The sequence below is a fragment of the Neophocaena asiaeorientalis genome, unplaced genomic scaffold (genome assembly GCF_003031525.2).
Source record: "Neophocaena asiaeorientalis asiaeorientalis breed wild unplaced genomic scaffold, Neophocaena_asiaeorientalis_V1.1 scaffold540, whole genome shotgun sequence".
NCBI lineage: Eukaryota > Metazoa > Chordata > Mammalia > Artiodactyla > Phocoenidae > Neophocaena > Neophocaena asiaeorientalis.
Genome location: NW_020172141.1, coordinates 2,726,541 through 2,742,591, shown reverse-complemented (window position 1 = coordinate 2,742,591; position 16,051 = coordinate 2,726,541). Strand labels below are relative to the sequence as shown.

The following is a 16,051-nucleotide window of genomic DNA, read 5'->3' as shown; positions in this document are numbered from 1 at the left end:
GGCCCGTGGGCCATGGCCGCTGAGCCTGCGCGTCCGGAGCCTGTGCTCCGCAACGGGAGAGGCCACAACAGTGAGAGGCCCGCGTACTGAAAAATAAATAAATTAAATTAAATTAAATTAAATTAAATTTTAAAAAAATTTAAAAAGTACTTACTCTCTCCCCTACATCTGAGGAAAGGAAGGAGAGAGGGCGGAAAAAAACCCATAAAAGTAACACATGTTCATTTCCAAAAATTTGGAAGGACAGAAAATCACACAAAATATTCTAAATTAGCTTTTCAAAGAAACATTGGTTTATAGCTTTCTAGCCTTTTTTTTTTTTTTTTTTTTTTTGCGGTACGCGGGCCTTTCACTGTTGTGGCCTCTCCCGTTGCGGAGCACAGGCTCCGGACACGCAGGCTCAGCGGCCATGGCCCACGGGCCCAGCCGCTCCGCAGCATGTGGGATCTTCCCGGACCGGGGCACGAACCCACGTCCCCCGCATCGGCAGGCGGACTCTCAACCACTGCGCCACCAGGGAAGTCCTCTAGCCTTTTTCCAATGATACAAATACTTTAAAAATAACTGAAACAGGGACTTCCCTGGTGGCGCAGTGGTTAAGAATCTGCCTGCCAATGCAGGGGACACGGGTTCGAGTTCTGGTCCGGGAAGATGCCACATGCCACAGAGCAACTAAGCCCGTGCGCCACAACTACTGAGCCTGTGCTCTAGAGCCCGCGTGCCACAACTACTGAAGCCTGAGCGCCTAGAGCCCGTGCTCCGCAACAAGAGAAGCCACCGCAATGAAAAGCCCGTGCACCTCAATAAAGAGCAGCCCCTGCTCGCCGCAACTAGAGAAAGCCCACGTGCAGCAACAAAGACCCAATGCAGCCAAAAATGAAGAAAGAAAGAATTACTTTGCTTGGCTCTTTAAAAAAAAAACCAAAAACTGAGAACACAATGAATTGTGGTTTTGTTGCTTATTCTATTTTCAATATATCTTAATCATTTCCCTATGCAGTTAAGAATTATTTCACACCATTATCGTTAATAGTTACATAGTGGCCTATTCCGTGGATATACCGCAATTAATTCAATCAATATGTCTTTTTGGACACAGCATTTTTCCAGTTTTTAATTAGAAATAATGTTGGGATGAATATCTCATAGACAGGTCGTTGTTCACAGCTCTGACTATAATACATTCTGAGGATAAGTTCCCAGATCACTGAGTCAGATGACATGAACATTTTTAGGGGTTTTGACTTGCACCCCAGCCTGTACTCGAGAGTTTATACTAGTTTACACTCCCACCAGCAGTATATGAGAAAGCCTATTCCCAGAACCCGTATCAACACTGGGCACGGCGGCATTGAAAACAAAACAAAAGTGAACAAAGTCAGACAAGTTTACTGAGATAGATAGTATTATCCCCATTTTACAGATGAGAAACTGAGACTCGGAACCAGGACCTGTACTCGGGTTTCCTTGCGGGCTCATTCAGGTAACCCGGGGTTCACCCTCTAACTGGTACGTGGAGGGCACTGGTCTAATACCATTTACTGACGCTCTCACTTCTGGGGACTGCAGGGGGCTGTGAGGTTGGGGTCTTCAGCTGGGAGCAGCCTCCTGTGTGCTCACAGCTCCTTCAGCTCACCCACTGCCCACGTGGCCTAACTTCCTACTGCATTCCCTGACATGGAAACGACTGGGAAGCACTCCATTTCTTTGAAACAAAGGACAGACCTGGGAGGTAACACGGTGAGCAAGACAGACATGGTCCTCATGCTGGGGGTGCTTATCCCACAGTGGGCGACAGTGAAACAGGTGGAACAGTCAAGTGAGGGGCGAGCCTTCCGGGAGCAGGAACCCAGTGTGGGCGGAGGTGTGGAGCAGACACAGGAAGTTCGGGGGATGTTGAAGCCAAACCCTGATGGACGGATGGGAGGCAGGCAAAGGGCGGGGCAGCGTGCTTTGGGGGCCAGAGGAGTCAGAGAGCAGAGGTAGGGAGGGCCATGGGGAGGTCTCTGGGCAGATGCAGAGTCCACGAAGCTCCCTCTGCTTCTTAAATCAGGGAAGGAAACGATCAGATCTGCTTTTGAGGAGCCCTCTGCCTGCCAGCACGGCCAGCATTCACTCCACTCATGAGAGAGGTCCGCATTAGGCGTTTTTTTGAGGAAAATGAATCGCGATCACCCCACTGCACCATTTTTATCAAATGCTCAGTTGAGAGAAACAGCACTCAGGTAGCCAGTAGCCGTAATCTACCTTCCAGACCCCCAAACCCACGGTGGGTAAAGCAGGGCAGCAGGGCCGGGCCTGTTCCTCCGGGCGGCCTTCCTCGGCTGACCCAAGGGCGATCGCACCGCCGTTTATTAGCTCCTGCTTTTGCCCCTCCTTGTCTCTCCCATGTCTCCTTTTTGTTGACTTTTTTGATCATTTTTGTTACATTTTACATACGTTTGGAAGTTAACAGAACTTTGTTTCAAATAAGGCAGAATAAAAGAGTTAAGTAAACAAAGGGCGACCCACAGGGTTTTGGTTAGAATCTTTGCACACAGTGAAAATACATCAGTAAAAGGAGCGAAGGGTTCGTTTTGAAGCTGGAAGTAGGAAGAGGCCGAGCAAGAATAAAGAGGAAATACATCAAGTGGTATCTGGGTTATTTTTTCAAGTTGGATTTATTGTGAAATCCTTAAATATCATGGTGATATTAAAGTTGCTTAAGTTTAGCTGTCTTAATAAATAGATCTATTTTTGATACAGAAAAAGATTAGGAAAGCGCACTCCTTTCTCATCTCGGTATACAACTATGCTTTTCTGCCTTAGTCTCATAAAATGTGCTCAGAGCTAAATCTCAGACCTGAAAGGCAATATTGTCAAAGACTGATTTCTTGTTGCTTTAGGTCAATTACTCATTGCACTTTTCCTCTAATCATACTGCTCAGCCCTTGATCAAAAAACCCACCTAGTCTCCCTGTTCACGGGTTTTGGAAAGTATCCCAAACCTGGGGAGAGGCACCCCCCCGCCCCCCATTATTTCTCCCTTTATTTATTCTTTAAAATTTTTGTTGACATCTTTTTTTCCTCACTTAAATTCCTTAGAAGTTCATCCACACTTCAAGTGGTACTCGGAGGCCTGATTTCTAGAGGTAAGACCAGAAGGAAGGCGAACTGGAGGCTTCCTCGGGTTTCCCTGGGCTGGGGTGACCCGAGGGAGAGGGTCTCGCTGGGACCTGCTGGCAGACCCTTTGCACCTGTGGTTCTGTCGTGAGCGTGGTCTTTGGACCAGTCACAGCAGCATCACCTGGGAACTTGTTAGGAACCCAGGTGATCTGGAGACCCGCTGCTACACTATCACCAACGTGACGCTGGTCCTACCTGGCCTGCGTCTGGCCAAGCTGACGCAGGCTGAGACGACAGAACCCTGCACCCTTGTTCTGCTTCCACTGCTGACTGTGCTGGCCTGGTAAGTCGCCCACTTTCACTTGTCTTTACATAAATGTCACTGCAGTGGAAAGCACTCAGCGCTGTGAACTAGATCTGTCATCAGCTAACGCAGGAACTCAGCTGTATCCCTCAACCCCTCTCTGTTCCAAAGACCTTGAATCCAACCTAGTCATGTGGCTTAACGTGTTTTGGCCACTGAAAGGGCGGGATGAAGCAAGTGTGGCAAAGTCTTGATAACTGTTGACTCCGGGGGATGGGTGTCCTGGGGTTCAGTGTGCTCTCTCTACCACTGTGTCCCATGGAACGTCTCACAACAAAAATGTTTCCGAAAATGCCTTGATACTCTTTATTCATATTATCATTCTGGTTTCTGTATATGGCATAACTAGGCATGTTGTACAGGAATCGGGTGGTTCCGAGTCCTCTCATGAGAACTCTGATGTAAACCATCTGTGTAAAAGCGGGCGAATTATTTAACCTCTCTGGTCCTTAGTTTCCTCAACTGTAAAGTAAGGGTTGTATTAGGAATCTTTTGATGGCAAGATTGCAACCCGAGTCAAACTGGCTTACACATAAGGCTCGGTAACAATACTATGGGGAAGGCAGGGGTTTTACCCCATGGAGCTATGGGACCTGGAGCAAATTACTTAAACTGCTGGCCTCAGTTCCTTCATCTGTGAAGTGGGAGACACGCCATAGAATTGCTTATGAATTAAATGCAATAATGTAAATAAAGCACTTAAGAGTGCTCACTCAAGGTGTTCATTCATTATTCATTCAAATCTCTCACTGCCTACACAGCCAGCCGCTACACTGGGTGTAGGTACAGCAGCCGTGAACAAGACAGAGAGCAGAGTTTAGTCTAGAAAGGAAGACAGACGTTAAACAAACACAAGTACTATGAACTCTCAAGTTGCAACATCAGCTACAAGAAAAAGAACAGGTGATACGAAACAGTTATTAAATAGAGGACTTATTTAAATAGAACTGGAGGTAGAGGCTGATAAACTTGCAATAAATTGTTTCCCCTGATTTATTTTTTCAAAATTATAAAGACGTAACGGATATATACTAGAATATGAAAACGCCTGTATATATACTCAAGAATGTTAGTTCTTAATCATAAATTATAAATGTATGATGGCTGTGAAGCGTGTTTCTAATAATAACAATTAAAATGGCAGAATATTTCTATCTCCAATTATAACTTTAAATTAAGAATTTAATTTTATTACAGCAAATTACAAAAAAATAAACCAGAACCAGGAGGAACTGGGTTGATCACCTGCAAAACATTTTAAAAATAAATTTATTTATTTATTTATTTTTGGCTGCGTTGCGTCTTCGTTGCTGTGCGCGGGCTTTCTCTGCGGCGAGCGGGCTTCTCATTGTGGTGGCTTCTCTTGTCGCGGAGCACGGGGTCTAGGTGTGAGGGCTTCAGGAGTTGTGGCGCATGGGCTTAGTTGCTCCGTGGCATGTGGGATCTTCCCGGACCAGGGCTCAAACCCGTGTCCCCTGCATCGGCAGGCGGATTCTCAACCACTGTGCCACCAGGGAAGCCCCCAAACATTTTTTTTTAAATGTGTGCTTACACGTCTACCACAGTAGCTGTCATGGCTTTTATTAAGAACCGAGGAGTTATCTCTGTGAGTGGTTGTTGCTGGAGTGAATTTATAAAGGAAAGATCAGAAAAGCAGGGGAACGGGGTGTGATACTGCTGCAAAACATTCCTCATTGTCAATAAAACAGAAAAAAAAATGCGTGAATAAGGAAAACAGCACTACTTGATGGGGGCGGGGAATGGCGGCAGGAAAAGATCTAGCAATTTTCTTGAGCTAAAAAATATTCTTTTGTATCCCTTCACTCACTCATGCAAATAGGTTCACGGCTCGTGCTGAGCATGGAATGATGATTTATTTCCAAACTCACATCCAAAACTGAATTACATTTTAAATTGAGAGAACTTTCTACTGAGCACCAGCGTGAGGTCTTTCTACTTGTGCCTTTCCTGGCCAAGGCTACCGTGGAAAGAAACTAAGAGATACGAGTGGGAGGGGAATTTGTCAACACATTTCTATGAATTATTTATTCCTCCCATAAAATCTAGTATTTCTTTGTTTACTAAAGACCAATCCTTAGTAGCTCTATCAACGTGGAATCTATAGAAATTAGGAACAAATGAGAAAATACAAGCTTTAATATGATACCTACTTATTACACTTAAATGTAATTTAAATTACCTGACTTTAAAATAATTTACTGGAGAAATGTGGCCTTTCTGTTTAAGTAATGTGTCAGAGAGGTCTATGAAATGTTATATTAAATCAAGAAGGCTTTATATTTTAAGCAGCTCTGCAGGTAATTGGTTTAGACAAAAATGAATCTCATACTTCTTGGTCATTTTTCCAGAATAAATGATTTTTAAATTGTAAAACGAAATCCCCTTTCTTCAAAAACAAAAGAAAACTCAAAACCTTAATCAAAGCAAGCCAATTTAACTTTAATTTCCTACATAAATCCCACATTTGAGCTCTGACCTGAGTTTTTGGGAAAAGTGTTCACAAATAACTGTTTTGAAAATATCTCTTCAGAACCTTATTTAGGACAACCTTATTCTGAACAAGTCTGAAGTTACAGATACTGGAAGGTAGCAGGGGACTGATGTAAATTTAGAATTTAAGGAATATGTGACGACAATGAGGACACAAAACATACTTTAAAAGGAAATTAGTTACAGCAAGTTTTGAAAGACTATCAGTTACATATAAAATGACGGTAACCTGCTTCAAGAAAAAATTAAATTTTACAACATGTTTAAGAGAAATGCAAGAATAAGTATGTATTTCTGGCATGATTATATTCAAAATATGGGGACTGTGGTACTACATTAAGTAAAACTTTAAGGAGGAAAACAAAGCAGGTCTGAGCTGAATGAGTTTTTGAAAACTGACTGAAGAATCTTATTAATCTAGGGGGAAGATAAGAAAGATAGGTTAGGGGAAAAAAAAAAAAAAAAACACTCAAAGGAACACTGGCCCGCTGTTGACCTCTCAGATTCAGCCTTCTAACTCAGGGAGGAAGTGAATGGTTACCTCTTGAATGACGCTCCATCGATTCAGCTCAAATTAAGAATATGTTATTTGTACGAAGACTCTGGAATTTTCAAAGAGAAGATTCCTATTGTTCGATCTCCTCCATGAAAAGCAAGTTTCTAGTGTAGTGGTCCAATCTCAGTGTTTTCTCACATCCTTGAGGGCGGGACCACCTACGGAATTCCTCCATTACCCCCAGGCCCCGGGGAGGAACACCTAGGCCTGCCTAGGTGGGAGACACATACTTTTCCTTTTTCCTGCTTGAGCCAGATGGTTTAATTCTGACCCCCTCCCTTTTTAATTTATAGGAGTCTATTAAAAAAAAGCAGCTTTGTTCACTTACATAAACTTAGGGTCAGTGAATTGTTAGGAGTCTTTGAAAAGCTTTAATAAAACACAATTTATAAAAAATGAAGCTAGGAAATAAAACTATCCATCCCCACAGCTCTGGAGACTCCTGGGAGCTGCATGCACGTGCAGCTACTTTGACATGAGGGTGCAGATGTGGGAGGCTGAATCTCCTGCACCGCCTGGGACCGGAGCCTTTGGTCCACAGGTCCAAACAGTGTTTGCAAACATGGACATCTGTAGGGACCAGGCTGGCAATGTGAAGCGTAAAGTGGGTGGACTTAAGAAAAAACAGGAGGCGTGAGGACTGTGGGAACTGCTAGTCAGGTTGCGCTGGCGGATTCCACGTGGGAGTGAGCCAAAGAAGCCTAGAAATCTGTGGTTTTATGTTCAAATTTTCTATTTTTAAACGTTGGCAACTGCAGAAAAGCAGTGCACCAAACAAAAAAGTGCCTCCTCGGGATCTGGTCTGGTGGCTGCTGTTTTGCAGTCTGTGGTCTAGGTGGAAGGTCTCTGCTGTCGAGTGCGTGCAGCTCCTCTGCCCCAGGACGACCCCACACCCTGCCCCCAGCGACACTTCTCTTATCTTTGGTGTGGCCGTTTCTTACTCATCCTCCAACTTCAGCCTTGACATCAAAACACGTCCTCCAAGAACATCTTCCCTCACCCCTCTCTCCTCCCTTTTGGCCCCCCATGGGTGGTCCACGTGCCCTCTGCTGTCACAGCACTTCTTGGTCTCACGCTAACCTCCTCTGCTGCCTTGTCTACCCATCCCCGACGCACACTCTTTCAGTGCGACTCTGTACCATTCATCTTTACATGCCCGGTACCTAAGGCTGGGGCCCAAAATGTTGGCTGAAACAAACCTTTACAAACCAGGCAAAAGAGAGAACACGATCTTAAGACTACTGCTCCCGTAACAGCAGCCAATGGGAGTAGCATTTGATGGTGTCGAATCTTTTCACATCATCATCTTATTTGAAAAGGGAGGAAATAAAGTGATAGGACATTAGACCAAATGACTCCAGGTTATTAGTAAAAGGTGTTTGCTCCTATGACTTATTTCCCACGTGACTGCAAGGTATTGGCTAAGTCGCTACGATACAATAGTTACTCTGTATATTCATGTTTCTTAGAATATCTAAGTATTGTCTGGTTATACAAAGGGGCCTGGGGGCTGAAGGATTCCTCCAACCCCAGGACTGCTGTCAACAAATGCTCACAACTCACAATGCTTTCATAAATGCCTTCTTTTTTTTTTCTTATGACAATGAGAGAAAAGCATGTTAACTTTCAGAAAACTCCCGTGTTCCTCTCATAGAGCCACTGTGATGACTTGTCACAATGACGTGCACACAGGCCCTTTTGCTGGTTCTTCCTAGTATGTTTCATACGTTGAATGATTTTATTTTAAGGATAAAGTTCTGTCTGTTAGCACCACTATTATTAAGTTGAGACCAAATCTGTTCTTCCTGCCACTCCAAATGACTGGTTAACACTAAAAAAAAGAAATTTCTACACTTATAAAATGTTTATGTTCTTATTACATTCGCATTATATACACAACGAGAGACTAATCTTAACCACCCAGAAGCTCTGCAGAGCTTCACCAGGGCCGGCTACGTGTCTACTAGACCAGCGTGACGGGGGTGGGGGGAATGAATAACACTCCCAGGTCCCCTGCAGCCTGCAAGATGTTTACATTTGCTTAACTGCTTACTGGTAAAACCTTCAGTAAATGTGAAAAATGTCTCCTGTAAATCCCTATAATACTTCAGCTAAACCCCGTTCTTTAAGTTAATAATGCCAACTAAACAATCCATTAATTTCACTCCAAAAACTCAATCTTCATCATTCATTTCAAAACCAGGTATGGGCTGCCCCCAATTCCAAGTGCTTTGATTTAGCCTCTCTGAATCACCTTCCACTCTGCTCTTATCGCTCTGTCTCTCCGGCTCACAGCCCACACCTCAAGCTTACAAGTTATGGATCACTCTCATCGGAGCCATTAAGTTGGGAAAACTAACGCTGACATGTAGTCTTTCCCTGTCAACATGACCGAGCTGGAAAATGGAGAATTCAAAGGAGACGGAATCAAAATAAGAAAGAAGGCCCAGCCCACGCCTGACTTCTTCAGGAAGCTTTCACTGCCCAGCTGGTCCTTATCCGAATCTCCCCTTTCTGACCTCCCGGAGACCTTCTTGTTTGTACCAATTCATTTATTTCCGTCAACACATGTTTATAGGCTGCCCCGTCTTGTCTGCTAAGCATTTTATGCATTTGGTTAATTTTTCCACCCAGATTATAAGCCTTTTGAGCATGATAACAATAAAACTGACAGTGCCGCTTCCATTCTAGGTAATCAATAAATTTTTGATGAATTAAACAAGGGAATTATGTAACTCTAAAATATAGACAAGATACATTTGGTCTTGACATTCTTAAAAAAGATTAATTTTAATTAGGGTAGACCATGAAAAAAGGTTATTACTTAAAAAAATATATAAGCTATGTTAGAAATTTAAGTCTGAAGGACTTCAACTCAGAGAAAGATGTATCCCTCTGTCCTCTTTGAAAACAAACAGGAGAGTGAACAGAAAACAGAAAGCTCCAACTCTGACAGAACCAGGAAACCCTCCTAGAGAAGAGCGCCAGATACAGGAGGACAGTGAGAGCACACACAGGTCTGTGCATCGAGGGAAACGGTGAACGTCTAACCTCAGGTCTTCCGGAGGCTCTGTCTACAGGTCACAGAAGGGATCTGACGCCAAGTGGGTGCTCTGGGGGTGGGGAGGTGGGCCCCAGTTAGAAGGTGACCAAGTAGAATGAGGCCGAGGGTGGCTCAAGCTGTTGGAAAGCAGCCCTGGAGGAGTGGCCTTGGGTGCTCTCTGTGCCCTGTATCCGCGCCCCCGCCCCGCTTAACTGCCCCCACAAGCCTTGCCCTTGGCCCAGGGCGCTGGACCAGAACTCGGGCCAGCAAGTCTTCTCACACTGGGCCTGGGAACTGGGACAGAGGACTCGGCCGGAAGACCTGGGGGCCAAGGTTGAGGGTTCCATGTCTATGATGAGTCAGTTTAAGTGGAATTGGGACCTGAAGACCCAACAGGCAGAGAGGAATGAGGTGGAAGCGCAGAGAGCAGCAGCCTTGACACGGGGGTGGGAGGGGTGAGGGGTGCCATGCTTTCCGGAAGTCTGGCTGTAAAAAGAGAAGAAAAACCAGATGGAGGGGCTGATTTGACACTCATCTCTGTGACAGAGGACCACTTGTCTAAATATTAAGTCAGAAGGAAAGGCCCTGATGGGGCAGAGGGCCTGGGAGGCCCAGGGAGCCTCTAGGCCAGGCACCCACACTCTGCAAGCTGCCCTCTAGGGCTGGAGCTTGGGGCCCAGAAGGCAGAAACGGGGCCCCAGCCGCCAAAAACAAGTGTTAGATGCTGACAGCGAAAACCTGTGCAAAAGTACCTGGTCTCATCCTCCTCGGAAGAAACGAGGGCTGTCTCAGGAGGAACTACTGAGGACATTCACTTTAACCACTCATCATCTGCCCTCCCCTCGGCCACCCGAGAACTACGAAATCCGTTTTATCCAATTAGGACCAATGTTGCAAGTAAATACAGAGCTTCATCACACAGAGGGCATTCAAGGACACTGGATATGCGTGTGACATGTAAGTGGCAGGCAGGAAGGAAGTTACTGGTGAGAATACAAAACAGCAGAAAAACGGGGGGCCCAGAGGTCTCAAATTCCTTCTTGATTTTGCCTCACTCAACCCCGAGTCATCCAGGCTCCCAGAGCCGCGGTCCCCTGGGCGGTGCTGCGGCTGTGCCGACAGCCTCAGGGGCACAGATGCAGAGGTGTGGCCCACAGTTAACAGAGGTCAAGTCTGCAGGGAAGAGCCAGTCCTGGAGGTAAGACAGCACCATCTGACCCCTGCAGCCCCTCTCCAGACATTCTTAGACGCAGACGCTGAGCTCTTTACCAAACGCACCGAGACTCCGCGACCAGCGGTGTGCGTAAGGGATGCACCTAAGTGATGTGGGGACAACGTACTCAAGTTCACCAAGTGGCCCCCGAGCCATTAAAAATCATGCCTGGTGCATATGAGGGCCTCAGGATATTCGTGTTATATAAATAATCCTAGGCAGTGGACATAAACACACGGAAGACTCAGTCTTCGTCTTGGAAGAGCTCACAACATGGTAGTGGAAGACGCCCAAAGACAGGTGTGTAGTGTGCTGAGTGGTGCAGTGGCAGACACAAGCGCAAAGAACAAGAAAGCCACCAAGACCAAAGCCCAGCACCCCGTTACTGCAGCGTGGACAGAGCGATCCGCCCGGGGGCAGCCCCGCTTGGCTGAAGACCTACCCGGGCATGGAAGGGCAAGGCTAGCACAGCTGGCAGGGGTCAGAGAAAGCAGGGCATTTTGGTGGAAAACGCAGCATTTCCACTTAGTGACAATACAACATAAAAGCGTGAATAAAAAGGAGAACAGAGGGATGAAGCTGGAAGGACTAGAAAGGATCAGACTCTGAAAGGCCTTGTATGACATAGTAAAGAATTTAAAACACATTTTTTCCCCAAATATGTTTGGAAGACCCCAAAAAGTTTTAAGCCAGACACGAGTGTGATGCTTATCTGCCAGCTGAGTGGGAGATGGATGGAGAGGGGGTGAGCGAGAAAGCAGAGAAGGCGGCTGCGGCACTGCTGTAATCACCCCACAAAGCGGAGGATGGTCAAAGGGCAGACGCCAGGGCGATCCAGGCAGTGGAAAAGACACAATATGTTGAATAGTCAGATGAAGGGGATAAGAGAAAGAGAAAGTCTAGAATGAGTTCCAGGTGCCTGACTTTAGAATGTAAATTAACAAGCAGAGAAGGAAAAAGAGACTTGGGAGAGAAAATGATGAGCTTACGGAATGTGAGATGCCTCAGGGCTCCCAGAAGAGAATTTCAAAGGGTCCAGGCTCGGAAGAGGAGTCTGGGCTGTGGGCACAGCACTGTGGAGGGCAGCACCTCAGGGGAGAAGTGAGGTGGGAAGAGGACCAGTGACAGGGCGCAGACGGGGGAGGGAGGGGCAGAAAGGAGAGCTGGAGGCCCCATGCCTACTCACCCTTCGGTCCTCAGCTCCAAGACCCCACTCCCTGATGGTTGCCCTGACCTCCTCGGTCTGGGTCAGGTTCTGTGTGCTCCCACCTCCCCTGGGCACCCCCCAGCACAGGTTCTACCGCTACCCCTCCAGTGTCTGGTGTGGGGCCTGTCTGGCTGGCAGGTGTATTCAAAAATTACATTTGTTGAGTGAGCTGTACCTTGGACAGCACTTAGGGTTCTCATGCTTGTGTGCCCCCCTCTCTCCAACGGGATTCCACGAATGGAGCCCATGTCATTTGCCTCTTCGTCACTCTAGCAACCAGCACATCCTCTAGGGGACGACATCCTCCATAAATGCGTCCTGATAGTGACAGGATGAACGAAGCATTCACTAACCTGCCACTGGCTGGACCAACTTAACCATGAAAATGGAAACATGCACTTTCATTTTCTGAGTTCCCTTATCTGCCAAGTGTTTTGCTTCCTTTTCCCCATCCCTTGAATCGAATCTGAATTTCTTTTTTATGTTATTGCCTGATAAGTATGAAAATATTTGTATTTCAAAGCAGATTTGGAAAAAGATGAAAGTTCTGCAAACAACTCTACGTTCCTCTGGAGTGTCAAACCCACTCCCCAACAATGCACTTCAGTTTACATGGTTTTATCGATCTTACGTTGTCCCCCCAACAACGCTACGAGATGAACAAGGTAGGAGATACGATCTCACCCTGCACGTGAGGAAGTGGTGGTGTGGGAAGAACCATTCACTGACTTGCCCAGGCTCAGTGAGTGAGGTAACGTTTTTCCTAGACTGCAATGACCACAAGAAGAAGATCTGAAGACTGAGATGTTTTCTATTACATACAGTTTTTAAAGATTGCTAGTTCACTTTTTCCAATCATCAAGTTAAAACTGGATTATACCAAATCTGCCTTTTTTTCTGAAAAACTGAATGAGTCTTTAAATTCTATAGTGCTTTACAATTTTCAAAAGTTTCACACAGATGTTTTCATTATTTCCTAACACTATGGGATTATATGACCTTCTTGATAAGAACGTCAGCTCCTCTGACGTCTACCTTCACTCTTGCCTTTGAGTCTGCAGATTCAACCTCCTCAGTGGGTTTCGTCACCAGCAAGGTGAGTTCTCGGGAATGTTCTTTGTCTGAGAATGAAAGGGAGCTCTAAGCCCAAGTCTCCCCCGCACAGCGATGACCAGAGCCATGACAGTCTGGCCAGGAATGTCCAAACAAGTCTGCTGACCTTATTTATCTTTTCCAATTTATAAGACATAAAGATATTGAGAGTCATTGAATAAAAAGCTATTTAAAGGGGTCGGTATGACAATGCCTACCCGCAAACTGATTTAGGTACATCGTACTTTCCATTTATGCTCTTTCTTCTCTTCGAGGCAAAATAAACAATTGGAATTTGTATGAAACAGCCTTAAAATAAGGGAACTCTGTGAACATCACAATTGTCACCATCACGCCCTTCATGTAGGTGGCATTTGGTCACCACTCAAGCTGGACACTGTTGACAGGGAGAGGGGACACCTCCCACAATTCTGCTGGGACAACGGGTATAAAGCAGGCCCGTCCTGGGTAAGCTGGGAGGACGGGCCCCTTGACTTCAGCCCACATGACGGTCACACTCGTGGCAGAGTGCTGTCCCCGAGCATCTCTGGTCACAGCCCTGACCTGGGACGCACTCACACAGGCAGCTGCTCTCCTCTTTCTTTTCACCATGTCGGTTTAACCCTGGGTCAGGCTGAAGGGCCAGTGAGTCCATTCCCCTCCCCGCTCGTGTCGAGGCCAGTGAGGCCACGCACGCACTCGCCGTGGGTCCCACTGGGAGCTGGTGCTTGGTGTCCTGTCTCTGGTTTGTACCCAGCGATGCCTTTGAAATCCATGATCTGCCGCCGCTACTGAGGTCACTGAGGCCGCTCCTCTAATATCATCCAAGTGTCCCTTCTTTCTTACTTTTTAAGAACTAAGAGGCAGAAGTTTGGTCTCCCTGGAGTGGTGTTTTCTTCTCATGGACAGAGAGACTTTTACAGAGAGTTATGTGCAGCTGTTAGGAACTCAGGGTGTGGAGTCAAGTGGACGAGGCCAAATTTATTCATCGTACTTGGATCCCCAGTTTTCTCACGTGAGTACTGGGAGGAATTTAAAAGCATCTACCTGGGCTTCCCTGGTGGCGCAGTGGTTGGGGGTCCACCTGCCGATGCAGGGGACGCGGGTTTGTGCCCTGGTCCGGGAAGATCCCACACGCCATGGAGCGGCTGGGCCCGTGAGCCATGGCCGCTGAGCCTGCGCGTCCAGAGCCTGTGCTCCACAACGGGAGAGGCCACAACAGTGAGAGGCCCGTGTACCGCAAAAAAAAAAAGCATCTACCTCACAGTGCTATAGTGAGACTTAAATATAAATAACGCGTATAATGCTTTTCATTATGATGTAAGTGTGGTTTCACCAGGAAATGTAGAATGACATTTACAGTTCAACCTTATTAACTATGTGAACTTGATATGCTTTTCTTGTGATCTTACCATTTATCCCCATTCTATTTTCTGTAACCCCGACTTTCTTTACATATTTCTCTACTTTACTAATAGCCTTATGAAGCCTCTAATCCTTTCTGGAATAAAGAATAAGTAAGCAGTAAGGCACTATTCTCTCTGCCAGCTCTGAACCCTCCCTGTCGTGTTTTTCTAGAAGGGAAGCCACCTAGGAGCGCAGAGAAGGCAGCCAGGCACATGCGAACTGCACCGACAGTGCACACAAGCGAAGAGCCCCTTCAGGGAGCTCCCCCAGGTCCTCAAGAGCTCTCAGAAAGACCAGTCCAGGCATGTGCTTCTTTCCTTCAGGACTGCTATATGACTTTAACTCCCTAGAATATAGTTCACTTAAACAAAAATTTTCAAAAAAAACTGCAATCACTTGAAAAAGATAATGAAAATAAACGTCTACAGTATGTCTGTCAAGTGGATACAACCAAGCTATGGACAAAGGCTGTCAACAGCAAACGACCTTTAAGGATTTCTGCCCCAGATTCACGTCACCGCTGCCCATCAATAATGACAGGGATCACACTTTACCTGCCAAATTGTGACTAAGTCTACAAGGTTGTGCAGATCCGTACGGGCCCAGATCAAATGGGACAGTAAACACTAAAAGAGAATTTCAGAGCAAACTGGCTAGGCTTTGGACTTACGGCCCAATAGCCGTTATGAATGGGAGAGCCACCAAAGCTGAGAGATAAATGTCAACGGTCGTCTGCAAGACTTTCTACTATACCCCTATGGCCACTCATTTATAAAATATCTGTGTAGAAGAAAATAATTTACTGAATTATAGTAAACACTAAATGGCAAGATATTAAGTCTTCAGTTTTAAAACTATGATTCTCAACGCAAGATTTTGCCCCAGACTCATAATAGCTCCTTGTACCTATTTAATAAAATACATCCTAGCTAGAAAAATAAGTCTGAGTCTAGCTTTTTCAGGCCTATAATTTGCCCTCTAGAAGAGCAATTACGGTTTATTATCATAAATGAGATTCTGCCTCGGTCATCTTGCAAACAAAAGATAAGTTACAAGTCTATCAAGACTAATAATCGTACTGTAGCCTCTTCCTTTAACGGAAGGGCACTGCCAACACCAGCCACCAAGGCTGTGATGCTCCTCCCTCCTGGATGTACTGAGAGACTGTGCTTTCCTGGGCGCGAGGAAACGAGCACGCTGGGCGAAGTAAGACGACCTACTAGAAGAATGACGGCCTTTATCTGATGACCATTCCAGGCCTAATGGCTGTTTGCTGGGCTTATCCCGTTTCCCTTGGTCCTAAAGGAGTACGATTTCACTGAGGAAAAAAGCCTGGACAGAAATTCCAAACAAGTAGGAACGCACCAGTGATTTCAGCAGTGGCAGGAGCATCGTTTAGCTTTTGAGATGGGTTACAGGGCTTACATGTGCCCTCTAAAACGACTTTACTCAAATCAAAGTGCTTCTGACACTTTCTAAACATAAAGACAGCAGAGAGCTGCATCAGATCTCAAAAAGGGAAATAAAGTATCAGTCAGATATGAGATTTCTGT

At 45.9% G+C, this 16,051-nt stretch overlaps 1 protein-coding gene across 1 annotated transcript in view; it reads right to left on the bottom strand.

Annotated features, from left to right (window-relative positions):
* Window positions 1-16,051, bottom strand: part of COX10 (cytochrome c oxidase assembly factor heme A:farnesyltransferase COX10) — a 113,357-nt gene that overhangs the window by 17,923 nt on the left and 79,383 nt on the right. The gene's annotated exons all lie outside the window — the stretch shown is intronic.